This window comes from Schistocerca gregaria, chromosome 2 (assembly GCF_023897955.1).
Source record: "Schistocerca gregaria isolate iqSchGreg1 chromosome 2, iqSchGreg1.2, whole genome shotgun sequence".
In the NCBI taxonomy this organism is placed as follows: Eukaryota; Metazoa; Arthropoda; class Insecta; order Orthoptera; family Acrididae; genus Schistocerca; species Schistocerca gregaria.
In genome coordinates this window covers 435087156-435102433 of record NC_064921.1, presented here as the reverse complement: position 1 = coordinate 435102433, position 15278 = coordinate 435087156, and the positions used below count along the sequence as shown (strand labels likewise).

General features: G+C 46.9%; 1 protein-coding gene across 1 annotated transcript in view; it reads right to left on the bottom strand.

Moving 5' to 3' along the window:
* The window catches only part of LOC126324953 (adenylosuccinate lyase), a 722118-nt gene that overhangs the window by 105941 nt on the left and 600899 nt on the right, over positions 1–15278 (bottom strand). The window lies entirely within an intron of this gene.

Here is a 15278-nt window from a genome sequence, read left to right as displayed (position 1 = left end):
AAGCAATCACACGATCATCGAAATATTCATTCAGGAAATTAAAGACGTCGGCCGTGCGATGTGGCCGGGCACCATCTTGCATAAACCACGAGGTTTTCGCAGTGTCGTCTGAGGCAGTTTGTACCGCCACAAATTCACGAAGAATGTCCAGATAGCGTGATGCAGTAATCGTTTCGGATCTGAAAAATGGGCCAATGATTCCTTTGGAAGAAATGGCGTCCCAGACCAGTACTTTTTGAGGATGCAGGGACGATGGGACTGCAACATGGGGCTTTTCGGTTCCCCATATGCGCCAGTTCTGTTTATTGAGGAAGCCGTCCAGGTAAAAATAAGCTTCGTCAGGAAACCAAATGCTGCCCACATGCATATCGCCGTCATCAATCCTGTGCACTATATCGTTAGCGAATGTCCCTCGTGCAGCAATGGTGGCACCACTGAGGGGTTGCCGCGTTTCAATTTTGTATGGACAGAGGTGTAAACTCTGGCGCATGAGACGATACGTGGACGTTGGCGTCATTTGGACCGCAGCTGCAACACGGCGAACGGAAACCCGAGGCCGCTGTTGGATCACCTGCTGCACTAGGTGCGCGTTGCCCTCTGTGGTTGCCGTACGCGGTCGCCCTACCTTTCCAGCACGTTCATCCGTCACGTTCCCAGTCCGTTGAAATTTTTCAAACAGATCCTTTATTGTATCGCTTTTCGGTCCTTTGCTTACATTAAACCTCCGTTGAAAACTTCGTCTTGTTGCAACAACACTGTGTTCTAGGCGGTGGAATCCCAACACCAGAAAAATCCTCTGTTCTAAGGAATAAACCATGTTGTCCACAGCACACTTGCACGTTGTGAACAGCACACGCTTACAGCAGAAAGATGACGTACAGAATGACGCACCCACAGACTGCGTTGTCTTCTATATCTTTCACATCACTTGCAGCGCCAACTGTTGTTGAAAATTGGAGCTACTGTAATATCGAAAGTTTGTCCGCCTGAAAATGTACTGTTGTTCCAAGCATATTGCAACAAACGGTGTATTTCTATTGCTGCTCGTTTAGTTTTTATTGCCGTTTCAAATATACCGGTCATTTTCGATACACCCTATAGAAGCACGCAGTATATTGGTTGACGCTGGTAGGAATTTTAACAGTAGACCATATCCTGATGCAGAACGCCTCTCATGTAGCTGTTGCTACTGGGGTTGAACAGTAGCTTACTTTCTTCAATAAATGTAAAAAAAAATAGTATGCTCTTAACTAAGCCCAACACAGAAAGTAATTTAATTGAGTTTTATCATGAAAAACAAACAACACCAATCCCAGATATCGAAAAATTAATCTTAACAGGACAACATGTTTAAAACATACTAATCATCTCTGTCGTCAGGTTATTTAGAGACAGTTACTGACTTAGCGCCGTCATTGGCGCTTAAATATGGCAATGGTAACTCGAAACCAACACGCCTACTGACATTTCTTTGCGAGTACTCAGCATACGACGAGTGTCCAAAAAACGAAACATTTCTGAAGACAAGATCGTTCATGTTTAATACGAAATCACTGGCCTGAAAATCCAGTATATTTCAACAGTTTACGGGCACGGTTTCGTTGCTTCATAGCTGAAGCTTCACATACAGAAGTTAGTTATTCATCAAAGTGAAACTTGCATTGCAAGAAGGTACACGAAGCTACGTGCATGGCTGGCTCGAACAAAAGGTAAACGAGTAAGCTTTTGTGAACCGTCTCAGTTTAACGTTGTGTTATCGTTAGTGCTAATGCGCTGCACAAGAGGTCGGTTACCAGGTAATTTTTATCCAGCAATACTTTTCTGAGTTCAAAGACGACAGCTGTTGCACTTCGAGTTCTCGTCTCTTTGCAATCTGCAGGAGACAGTTAAGAGAATTACAAATGCAGCCTTTACATGATTTCCGCCGGTCAAGACTTATTCTTATTACCGTGTTTCATGCTACCTTTGAGCCTTGTTTTCTTCTCTATACTATCGTTCTAAGGTAGTGGTTCCAAAATGGGTAACTAATCCCGAAGACGCAAAATGAAATTTTCTGAGGGGTAAAAACAAAAGATTCGACTGTGTTTTAGTCACTAAACTAAAGCATTTTTTAAAGGTCATTACTATTATCATTATTTTGTAAGATTTTAATATGGATTACGTAAGTTAACATTTTTTTTTCAAATACAGTCAACACGTGTACATCACACCCACTGTGATGGAAATTACAGCTTATGCAACGAATGTATGAGTATCTTGTTACTCGCATAATCCACCAACTATACACATACTTAATACATTGCCTCATACATCTATGACAATGAAACTAAGACATGTAAATGTAAATAGTTCATGTAAATGCCTTTTCCGAGTTGTAGATAGTCCCCACAAAGAACCAGACATTTATTCCGTATTCACTTCGCAGTAGATACACGAACTAATCGTCAGCACAACATAATAATAACTATGTCATCGCTACTACATTGCCGTAGGGCCTGCAAAGTACAGGGTGTTTCAATACGAACATGCGTGTTTTAAGGCTCTGTAGCATTTATTACATTCAACTTACAATATTAAACAATATATCAAATGAAAGAGCAACCCGAACAATTTTGTTCCTATACCTGTTCGCAAATGCAAGAGTGTGGAACGACGAAAGGTGACTGAAGAACATGTGGAATAACTGAGTCTTTCGCGCGTAAACCCAAGAAATCAGTTCGGAAGGTTAGTGGTGAATTAGCAGTTACAGTGACTTCTGTGTGGATACTTTTAAGGGGATGCTTACAACTACATCCTTATTGTTTACAGCTGTTACAAGTTCTAAAACCTACAGACTCCGGTTTACACGTCAATTTTGCAAACGAATGTTGCTGTATGACGACGAAGATTTTCTGGATAGTGTCGTCTTCAGGGATGAATCGACATTTCACTTAAGTGGAAGTGTGAACACACACAATGTGCGCATCTGGGGGTCGGTTCGTTTAATTTCACTCAAGAAAGCAGAAGAACCAACTAGATGGCACATTTGCAAGAGAGACCCCTAAATTGAATGTTTTTTGTCTCATATTCAGGCGGAAAGCTTACCGGCGTTACTTTTTCGGTGTAGTAACTTTAAGTGGTGTTTCTATCTTCATGCGCTAGAACTAAGGGTCCTTCTCAGCTGGAACAAGGTGAACCACAGAACTTCATTTGTCAGCAAGATGGTGCACCGCCTCACTGACGTAACTCAGTAAGCGATTGGTCAAAGGACGTTGTACCAGACCGCTGGACTGGGGCAAGGGGCCGGACGTCAAGAGCTAGTTTATCATGACTTCCACGTTCACGCACTCTCTGACGTCAAGCGATTTTTAAGTTTGGGTGTTTATAAAGAATCACGTGTATGTGCTTCCGCTACCAGGTGAACTACCAGACTTTAGAAACAGCTTTGTCGCAACAATTACTCCAGAGACACTGATCAAAGTTTGGGAAGAATTCGTCAGTCGATTCGATGTGTGAGGAATGGTGCTCCCATTGAACACTCGTAGGAAAAACAGTAAGTTGAATGCAACAAAGTCTTAAAACTCGTATACTCATTTTGAAATACCCTGTATTATATTATTATTATTAGTAGTAGTAGTAGTAGTAGTGGTGGTGGTGGTGGTGGTGGTGGTGGTGGTAATAATCATAGGAAAAGCACCGGCTGACTGAAGTCTTCTAGTTTTTGCCAGTTCAGAAGCAAGGAGAGCAGGAATCAAATGATTTACGAACAATAATTATAGTAAGCACTTTTTAACTCGGTTGATGTTAAACAAAAGTAGAGCGTGTGCGTGAAGTAAGTGTCGCTAGGAAGTGGAATTCTGCAAAGGAATCATGTTTCGTAACAACTGTCTACTCTCACTGCACGTAGTTTTCTTCTCTGCGCTGAAAATTGATTCATCATTGTGTAAAAGTACGCTTGATATAGCAAGCAGTAAAAATGGTCTCATTGACCCATTAGTTGTTGGTTTAATCAAACACATATAAAAAGTACAGGGTGTTTCAAAAATGACCAGTATATTTGAACGGCAATAAAAACTAAACGAGCAGCGATAGAAATACACCGTTTGTTGCAATATGCTTGGGACAACAGTACATTTTCAGGCGGACAAACTTTCGAAATTACAGTAGTAAAGAAGAGATGCGACGCCAGGACTACAAGACCATGGAGGGCGTTTGACAAGCAGTGCGTCACTATCGGTGGGGAAAATGTGTGCAAAGGCATGGAGACTATGATAAAAAGTGACAGAAAGTATGTAGATTAAGATGATGTGCTTCATTTGTCTAAAAAATTAAAATTAAAAATTTTAAACACGGTTGCCCATTACTTTTAATATGGCCACCGTACGTCAAGCTTTCTGTAGGAGACCGGTCGCTTTTCTTTGGATATCTTCCCTTACAGCTCACAGTGCAATTCCGTAACACATTCTTATGGGCTACACCGGTAGACTGCCTACACAGCAGCACGTGTCTCAGTTTACTTGACTTCTTCCTTCTGGTAACTTATGAGGAATGTAAACAGCCTTACCCATGTTCCATTTGCCGACTGCTACCATTCCTAAGGATTCTTCTTCAAAACGAAGGCAGCCATATCACACATCAACAAGTCAAAAGATATTAACCTAAAATTCATATAAATGTGATAAAAAAGTCAACTCCAAGAGCAAAAAGAGGAAACGTTACGGACTGAGAGCTTATTTTATTTCAGTGATTACAAACCTGAATCGCATTTGCAGTGACGCTAACAGTATGAGCCCACGTATCACTACGACGTTACACTACTCGTGGTCAGGATACATAAAGTGATTCGGGTTGGTAAGGGTTTCATAGAACCATTGTATCCTCTCCTGAGGCAGGCTGGCCTATTTTAACTGGTCCTTGACATCTTGGGTAACGGGCCAGGGACAGAGCTGATTCCTCACGTTTTCTGTCGAGAACACACCTGTAGATCTAGCTGGCCAAGGGAGTAGCTCTACATTTCGCACGCAGTTCATAGAGCCAGCCGGCCATAGTGACCGTGCGGTTCTAGGCGCTACAGTCTGGAGCCGAGCGACCGCTCCGGACGCAGATTCGAATCCTGCCTCGGGCATGGATGTGTGTGATGTCCTTAGGTTAGTTAGGTTTAATTAGTTCTAAGTTCTAGGCGACTGATGACCTCAGAAGTTAAGTCGCATAGTGCTCAGAGCCATTTGAACCAGTTCATAGAGCCACATGCCGTGTGTGAACGAGCATTGTCGTGTTGAAAAATAGCGCCACGATACTGTCGCATCAGTCCTGACGTGTCGGTGTGCCATCAGAGCTCGTTCCCTCAAGAACTACCAACTGTGACCTGTAGTCATACCCGATGGCTCCCCACTCCATGTCCGATGTAGTAACATTTCCGTGCCTTCAAATGGTTCAAATGGCTCTGAGCACTATAGGACTTAACGTCTGTGGTCATCAGTCCCCTAGAGCTTAGAACTACGTAAACCTAACTAACCTAAGGACATCACACACATCGATGCACGAGGCAGGATTCGAAACTGCGACCTTAACAGTCGCTCGGTTCCGGACTGAGCGCCTAGAACCGCTAGACCACCGCGGCCGGCTTTCCGTGCCTATCCCAACCAGTGGAAGAATGGGAACTCCCCCCTCCCCCTGATCGCTATCAATGGTGATTCTTGGTACAGCAAAACCGCGATTCATAGCCGAATGCGAGGTGATTTATCAGCAATACATGCTTCTCGGACACAGCAACTCTTCAGACGCAGCCGTTTGTGTTGTTGTGATAACGGCAGCCTATGTATGAGACGATGATTTTCTAGCCCGGTTGCTGCCCGTCTCCGACCAATGACGCAGGATGACACACAATGTTGCAGGGAGTCCATTGCTGCATCTCGGATGGGAGGGACAGACATGAAAGGGCTACGATGAACTTGGTGCACAATACGGCGAACCCTCCTTGTGATGGTTACACGTGGTCGACCGGAGCCTCGACAAATATGCCTGCCTTCGCGTTCCCACGTGGTAGAACATCGGGCCCTTGTCTTCTCCATATGCCTCACAAACCTGGATACTACACGACTCGACCTGCTGGCCAAACGGAGTCTCCTTTCAAACGCTGTCTCACACGAGTACACGGCATCTCCGTGTCCTACACAGTGATAGTGTAACATCTGATATTGTTACTGCTCCGCATATACTCCACCTGGCCTGGCACTAAACACGAACAGTAATAACGCTGTCTGGTGGGCGTTCACTTGTCACAGAGAACTGCAAATGTAATCGTTCAAATACGAGCCGACAGTATGGACACGTACGTTGACACACGGCTATGTCCTCTGGTTGCTTCGCCAGCGAGAACGCTTCTACATAAATATTTTTCTTTTACACTTTGAATGTAAAAGTGATTTAGTTTATTTTCGGTTCTTTTCAAATGTTATTTTTTTCTGTGGTCAAATATGTAAGTCAATAAGTTGTGCCTACGTCATGTCGCATGAAGACAGCGAGTGATGGTGCAATTTCTGAATTTGTAGCTAGTACGGTGTACTCCTCTTTCGAAATATTACGTGATTTGTCGTCAGTATTATTGAGGTGGGTAAATGACTGGCGGATTGGTGGAATATAACCATTTCTGGAAACCCATTATATGAGGAATAGACTATGGTGCGATGTTCTGATGGGGTGTAAAGTAAATGCTCACAGATACCACTTTCACTCATATACGAAAGCACCCTCAAATTTTATTTGAAAAATTTATCGGCCTCTTACTAATTAGTAACCAAAACGAATTACACTCCTGGAAATGGAAAAAAGAACACATTGACACCGGTGTGTCAGACCCACCATACTTGCTCCGGACACTGCGAGAGGGCTGTACAAGCAATGATCACACGCACGGCACAGCGGACATACCAGGAACCGCGGTGTTGGACGTCGAATGGCGCTAGTTGCGCAGCATTTGTGCACCGCCGCCGTCAGTGTCAGCCAGTTTGCCGTGGCATACGGAGCTCCATCGCAGTCTTTAACACTGGTAGCATGCCGCGACAGCATGGACGTGAACCGTATGTGCAGTTGACGGACTTTGAGTGAGGGCGTATAGTGGGCATGCGGGAGGCCGGGTGGACGTACCGCCGAATCGCTCAACACGTGGGGCGTGAGGTTTCCACAGTACATGGATGTTGTCACCAGTGGTCGGCGGAAGGTGCACGTGCCCGTCGACCTGGGACCGGACCGCAGCGACACACGGATGCACGCCAAGACCGTAGGATCCTACGCAGTGCCGTAGGGGACCGCACCGCCACTTCCCAGCAAATGAGGGACACACTGTTGCTCCTGGGGTATCGGCGAGGACCATTCGCAACCGTCTCCATGAAGCTGGGCTACGGTCCCGCACACCGTTAGGCCGTCTTCATCTCACGCCCCAACATCGTGCAGCCCGCCTCCAGTGGTGTCGCGACAGGCGTGAATGGAGGGACGAATGGAGACGTGTCGTCTTCAGCGATGAGAGTCGCTTCTGCCTTGGTGCCAATGATGGTCGTATGCGTGTTTTGCGCCGTGCAGGTGAGCGCCACAATCAGGACTGCATACGACCGAGGCACACAGGGCCAACACCCGGCATCATGGTGTGGGGAGCGATCTCCTACACTGGCCGTACACCTCTGGTGATCGTCGAGGGGACACTGAATAGTGCACGGTACATCCAAACCGTCATCGAACCCATCGTTCTACCATTCCTAGACCGGCAAGACACTTGCTGTTCCAACAGGACAATGCACGTCCGCATGTATCCCGTGCCACCCAACGTGCTCTAGAAGGTGTAAGTCAACTACCCTGGCCAGCAAGATCTCCGGATCTGTCCCCCTTTGAGCATGTTTGGGACTGAATGAAGCGTCGTCTCACGCGGTCTGCACGTCCAGCACGAACGCTGGTCCAACTGAGGTGCCAGGTGGAAATGGCATGGCAAGCCGTTCCACAGGACTACATCCAGCATCTCTACGATCGTCTCCATGGGAGAATAGCAGCCTGCATTGCTGCGAAAGGTGGATATACACTGTACTAGTGCCGACATTGTGCATGCTCTGTTGCCTGTGTCTATGTGCCTGTGGTTCTGTGAGTGTGATCATGTGATGTATCTGACCCCAGGAATGTGTCAATAAAGTCTCCCCTTCCTGGGACAATGAATTCACGGTGTTCTTATTTCAATTTCCAGGAGTGTAGATGTACTACGCCCTCAATATGTCACTATACAGGGCGATTCCGTGATGATGGTAGAAATTTTCAGGTATAATGGTTCGGGGACGGGTAGACAACTTTCAGATGTAGTACGCTCGTATGGTCTAAACAAGAAAAATTTCCTAGTAAAAAGGCTCTAAAGTGCATACGTAAAGAGCTATGAGCACTTGTTCAACTTCTCTACTGTGAAACGCATCTCTTCTATTGAACAAGTGCTCATAGCTCGTGAGGTATGCTGTTTTAGAGCCCTTGTTTAATAGACATTTTTTCTTCTTCTGGTCCATACTACCACCTCTGAAAGCTGCCTACCTTAACGTTAGTAACAACAGTACCGGTACGTTTATACGACTGTCAGAGGTTTCAGAATGATTTTCGCTTATAGTTTTCGACTCGGTCATTTCCGGACCAGGCTCTGTTACCTCAAATTCATACATTTTCCCTTCTCCATCATCCCTGAAAGTTTAAAACATCATCACGAAATTACCTCGTACATTCACCCCTTCAGAGCATTATTTATGTGAAGGACGCTTCTCTGAATGAGTGGAGCACTCCTTAATCCCGATCTGCATCAGTCACCTCTAAACCCTGCAACTCAAGCCCTGCCTTCCCTTAAATCCACATTCCACACCGGTGGTTGATTAACGATGCCCTTTGCTATAAATTTTCGAGCCTTTTGCACATCCTGCCACAAACCAGGCTGACAAACTCCATTACTCTCTCTTTTCGGCTCTCTTTCAACCATCTTCTCCTCCACATTCCTCTGATTTTATATTCATTTTCATTTTTCTGGACATAGTACTTACACAATAGAATATTTGTGTGTACAATAAAGACAGATAAAATACGAAGAACCCAGAGGACATGGCCACATGCTACTGCAACTACGTACATGTAGACAAAATCGGCGGGCACTTCAATGTGGACACCCATTGGCCCGCTAGTCGAATCGTAAAAATTTATGGGGAATTCGCAGGTGATACTGGTCCGATGTTCCGACAGCATAGGAACGTGAAAACAGGCATACTAGTCGTGAAGGTTGCGGTCAACCAAGTCTGACCTTCCGTAAGTGAATAGTACCTATTGTGCAATAAACACACAGTAAACCCCTTAACATCTGCGCCTGCCATCCGAGAACCTGTAACGGGCTCCCTGCAACGTTCTGTGTTATCCCGTGCGACTGGTCGGAGACAAACAGCAGCCGGACTAGGGAATCACCGTCCCAGGCGCACGCTGGGGTTAACAGCACAACACAAACGGCTGCGTTTGGCATGATGCCGTGACAGGGAAGCGTGGACTGCCGATGACTGGTATCGCAATGTGTTCAGTAATGAACTGCGGCTCTGCACTTTCCTGGATGACCGTCGTCTGCGAGTATGGAGGAATCTGGGGAGAGGTCCCATTCTTCCATCGTCTGAAGAGGCACATCAGTGTTACTGCTGGCGTCATGATGTGGGTACCCACTGGGGACCCGAGAGGTATGACTTCAAGTCACGGCTGGTAGTGACTGGAGGGACTCTGACGGCACAACGTTACGTCACGGACATCCTGCGTCCTCGTGTGTTGCCTCTCACGCACCAACATAATGGCGGCTTCTTTTCAGTAAGACAAAGCTTGTCCACATGTGGCACGTGTGTCTATGAACTGTCTGTGTTATACTGAGGTATCCCCGTGGCGAAGGAGAGTCCCAGATCAGCCCCTCACAGAACATGTTTAGAACTAGCTCAGACGTCGTCAATTCCTTCCCAGAGCCAGTGTGCAGTGTATCAAGGGCCAGTTACAGCACTTGTGTTGCGTCAGGACATGATGCAACAGCTTTACGACACTCTTCCCGACCGAATCAGTGCCTTCATCCAGGATAGAAGTGGTGCAATGGCGTTCTGGTAAATGGGCTCAAACTGCCAAGTTCTTTGTAAATTTGACTGAATTCTGTAATCAATGAAATAGCTCCACATACCCTCTTAATCACCGAAGATCCATTGTGTTTCCTCCTCCCGTTTCGGGTGCTTCATTATCTTTGCCAGGCAGTGTATACATTAGCATAGGTACGATACACAGGGTGCGGAAAAACAATGTGACCAAAATCATATTGCAGAAAGACAGCATCAAACGAAGGAATTTCAGTATAGAAACTAGAAGTCGCAGTTGCGTATTTTCGCCGGTATATGAACGTAATTTAAATCTGACATTACTCAAAATGAAAAGTAATTCACAGAAAATGCATACATAAAAAAGTTTTCCGGACTAACTAATAGTCATTAAGAGTACAAGAAAAACACAAAGCGTTACATATAGTGTATCGCATTCAGCTGACGTACCAAACAGCACATTGTCAGAAATGAAAACAATCGCATTTCCTAAGAAAGTCGAAGTAAAGAAAAACGATTATGCTCTTATACACAGACTTGCCACCATTTAATTAAAATGAGTACGTCGTAGCAAATGTTCAAACTGATCACTGTATCACAGAACATAACGGCGATGCAGGAATTGGAGGGATTGGGAGGTTCTCTGAAATTCACCGGTAGTAAGTAGACTGAATCACTTCTGCTGCTGTCATGATGCGAGCCACAACGTTCTGTTCATCCTCAACTGTTGTTTCATACACGCTGGCTTGCATGGTACCCCAGAGGAAAAAAAAAAAAAACAGCGATGTGAAGTCTGACGAACTTGAAAGTCTCCGAGTTGGTCCACCGTGTCCGATCCATCTGTCGCCAAATATCCTGTCTAGGTGATCTTGGACAGCACGTGCAAAATGTAGAACTACGCCGTCACGTTGGAAGCAAAGGTCTGCCTAACTACAAGCGGTACATCCTCCAGGAATGCAGGCAATACACGCAGCAAAAAAACGAAGTACATCTGAGCGTGTCACTCACAACTCCCGCCCACATGTTCACAGCTAATCGCCCTTGATGACCTTGGGCGTACGCTGCAAGTGGATTCTGTACGGCCCAAACGTGTCTGCTGTGTGAATTTTAAATGCCTTCACGTCTGTAAACAACACACGTTCAGGAAAAAGCGACTGTCGTCCTACTCGTTGCAGGAACCTGTCAACAAATTCCAGACGAGCGTGGAAGCCTTCCGGACCTTTTCCCGCTGGAAATCATGTAGACCAATCTCATGAGCGACATTCCAGACGTCGTGAGCGACTACCTGCCACTGGACCTGGCTCTATGTGATGTAACACATCTTCGTCAAAATCAACGGTACGAACAGAGTGCCTCTTTCCCATATCATGCATATTAGCCTGCAAAGATCCTGCCGCTTTCATACGTCTGTCAATAGACACAAACGCATTTTTTCTGAGGCGGCCTGCATTGTCGTCAGCAGCGCCATAGGCCAAGTGCATGCCACTGACCGTATTCCATGTGAAACCACATTCTATGTTGCTGCTTCGCAACACTCACTCACTCATTTGTACTTGCTCTAGTCGGACTACTGTACCTACCGAATACTATGAAAGGGCATTTACAACCAACGTCCTGCAATGCCCTCGAGTCCCACCTAGCGACAGCGAGTAGTGTGCAGTTTGTTTACGACTGCCAAACTAAAAGAAGTTGCAGACTGGACGAGCGTCACACAACCGGAGTTGATGCTGACGCAGCGTCGTAAATGCGAGCTGCGACCCAAAGTTCCTATACTCATATTCCTAAGTTTGATGTTGTCTTTCTGCCCAACACTTCAGGTCAAATTGCTTTCTCGCACCCTGTATGACACGGAACACATAAATTTAAGAAGAAAAAAAAAAACAATTTAAAAATGACGAATCAAAAAAAAAAAAATACGGCTATTGCATAGCCACAATGGTTATGAATATCTGTGACTGCCCTCCCGTCCAACAAACTGGACTATTCGAATAAAACAAGCGACCTGTGGCGCTTTATCTGTACAATAAATACCCTGACAGAAAGAAGTCGCAACACCAAATGTATACTAATGAAATTTCGGGAATACATTTGTCTAGGTACGATATTTGAGTGATTAACACCGCAAGACCACAGGTGCTGATACACTAATAAACTACACTCCTGGGAATTGAAATAAGAACACCGTGAATTCATTGTCCCAGGAAGGGGAAACTTTATTGACACATTCCTGGGGTCAGATACATCACATGATCACACTGACAGAACCACAGGCACATAGACACAGGGAACAGAGCATGCTCAATGTCGGAACTAGTACAGTGTATATCCACCTTTCGCAGCAATGCAGGCTGCTATTCTCCCATGGAGACGATCGTAGAGATGCTGGATGTAGTCCTGTGGAACGGCTTGCCATGCCATTTCCACCTGGCGCCTCAGTTGGACCAGCGTTCGTGCTGGACGTGCAGACCGCGTGAGACGACGCTTCATCCAGTCCCAAACATGCTCAATGGGGGACAGATCCGGAGATCTTGCTGGCCAGGGTAGTTGACTTACACCTTCTAGAGCACGTTGGGTGGCACGGGATACATGCGGATGTGCACTGTCCTGTTGGAACAGCAAGTTCCCTTGCCGGTCTAGGAATGGTAGAACGATGGGTTCGATGACGGTTTGGATGTACCGTGCACTATTCAGTGTCCCCTCGACGATCACCAGAGGTGTACGGCCAGTGTAGGAGATCTCTCCCCACACCCTGATGCCGGGTGTTGGCCCTGTGTGCCTCGGTCGTATGCAGTCCTGATTGTGGCGCTCACCTGCACGGCGCCAAACACGCATACGACCATCATTGGCACCAAGGCAGAAGCGACTCTCATCGCTGAAGACGACACGTCTCCATTCGTCCCTCCATTCACGCCTGTCGCGACACCACTGGAGGCGGAATGCACAATGTTGGGGCGTGAGCGGAAGACGGCCTAACGGTGTGCGGGACCGTAGCCCAGCTTCATGGAGACGGTTGCGAATGGTCCTCGCCGATACCCCAGGAGCAACAGTGTCCCTCATTTGCTGGGAAGTGGCGGTGCGGTCCCCTACGGCACTGCGTAGGATCCTACGGTCTTGGCGTGCAACCGTGCGTCGCTGAGGTCTGGTCCCAGGTCGACGGGAACGTGCACCTTCCGCCGACCACTGGCTACAACATCGATGTACTGTGGAGATCTCACGCCCCACGTGTTGAGCAATTCGGTGGTACGTCCACCCGGCCTTCCGCATGCCCACTATACGCCCTCGCTCAAAGTCCGTCAACTGCACATACGGTTCACGTTCACGCTGTCGCGGCATGCTACCAGTGTTAAAGACTGCGATGGAGCTCCGTATGCCACGGCAAACTGGCTGACACTGACGGCGGCGGTGCACAAATGCTGCGCAGCTAGGGCCATTCGACAGCCAGCACCGCGGTTCCTGGTGTGTCCGCTGTGCAGTGCGTGTGATCATTGCTTGTACAGCCCTCTCGCAGTGTCCGGAGCAAGTATGGTGGGTCTGACACACCGGTGTCAATGTGTTCTTTTTTCCATTTCCAGGAGTGTATATAACCGGCAGAATGTTGAATGCAAGCATGCAAACGTGCATATACTGCGCTGTACAGGTGCCGGACGTCAGTTTGTAGGATAGAGTTCCATGCCTGTTGCACTTGGTCGGCCAATACAGAGATGGTTAATGCTGCAGTTGTCCTCCGACGATGTTCAATACGTGCACGAATGGAGACAGGTCCGGTGTTCGAGCAGGCCAAGGCAAGATGTCGACACTCTGTAGAGCATTTTGGTTTATTACAACGGTATAAGGGCGAGCGTTATCCTGTTGGAAAACACCCCTGGAATGTTGTTATTAATGGCAGCACAACAGCTCGAATCACCAGACTGACGTACAAATTTGCCGTTACGGCGCGTGGGATAACCACAAGAGAGCTCCTGCCATCATACGAAATCGCACCCCAGACGTAACTCCAGGTGTAGGTCCAGTGTGTCTAGCAAGCAGACAGGTTGGTTGCAGGCCCTTCCTTGGCCTCCATCTAACCAACACACGGCCATCAGTGGCACAGAACGGAACTAGCTTTTATCAGAAACCACAAGAGATCTGCACGACACCCTCCAAAGAGCTCTCGATTGAGACAACCGAGTCGCAAATGGCGGTGGGTTGCAGTCAATGGAACGCTCGTACAGGCCATATGGTTCGGAACTTTGCTTGAAGTAACCGAATTTGTCACAGTTTGTTGTGTCACCGTGGTGCCGAATTGCTACTGCAGATGCAGTACGCAACGCCAGGGCACTACGCCGACCACGTGATCTTCCCTCTCAGTAGTGCCACGTGGGCGTCCGGAGCCTGATCTTCTTGCAACAGTACATTCTCTTGAAGCTTCCTGGAGGATTAAAACTGTGTGCCGGACCGAGTCTCGAACTCGGGACCTATGCCTTTCGCGGGCAAGTGCTCTACCAACTGAGATACCCAAGCACGACTCACGCCCCGTCCTCACAACTTTAATTCCGCCAGGATCTCCTCTACTACCTTCCAAACTTCACAGAAGCTCTCCTGCGAACCTTGCAGAACTAGCACTCCTGGAAGAAAGGATATTGCGGAGACATGTCTTAGCCACAGCCTTGGGGTTGTTTCTAGAGTGAAATTTTCTCTCTACAGCTGTCAGCAATCATTTACGGTGTCTGCATTCCTGCCAAGTCTTTCTGCAATGTCAAAAAAGAAACATCCATCTTCTCGTAGCTCTGCTACGCAACCTCGTTCAAACTCAGTGAAGTGTTGATAATGGCGTCTTTGTCTCCTTAAAGGCATACTTGACTAACGTCAGCTCACCATGTCCAATCAAAAGGTAACCAACGCTAACGACCGTTACAGCGCGTATTTAAAGCAAACCTGATTTGCATTCTCATTGCGACAGTACTAGCACCACTCTTATGCGACTGGCGCAAAATTTGAGTAGGCATCATCTTTCAGCTGTAGAAACACGCCTACCAACTTTCGTTTATGTCGCACAACTCATTGTTGGTGCTGTGATTTTTTCCCCGTCGGTTTAGATCGGCCGTTGTGTCCCATACAGCTGTGGAGACGATGCCTGCACTTGCTAAATTTCCTAACCATTTTTCTTTCTCGCGTTAACGTGGCAGCACGCTACGGCTTCAGCTT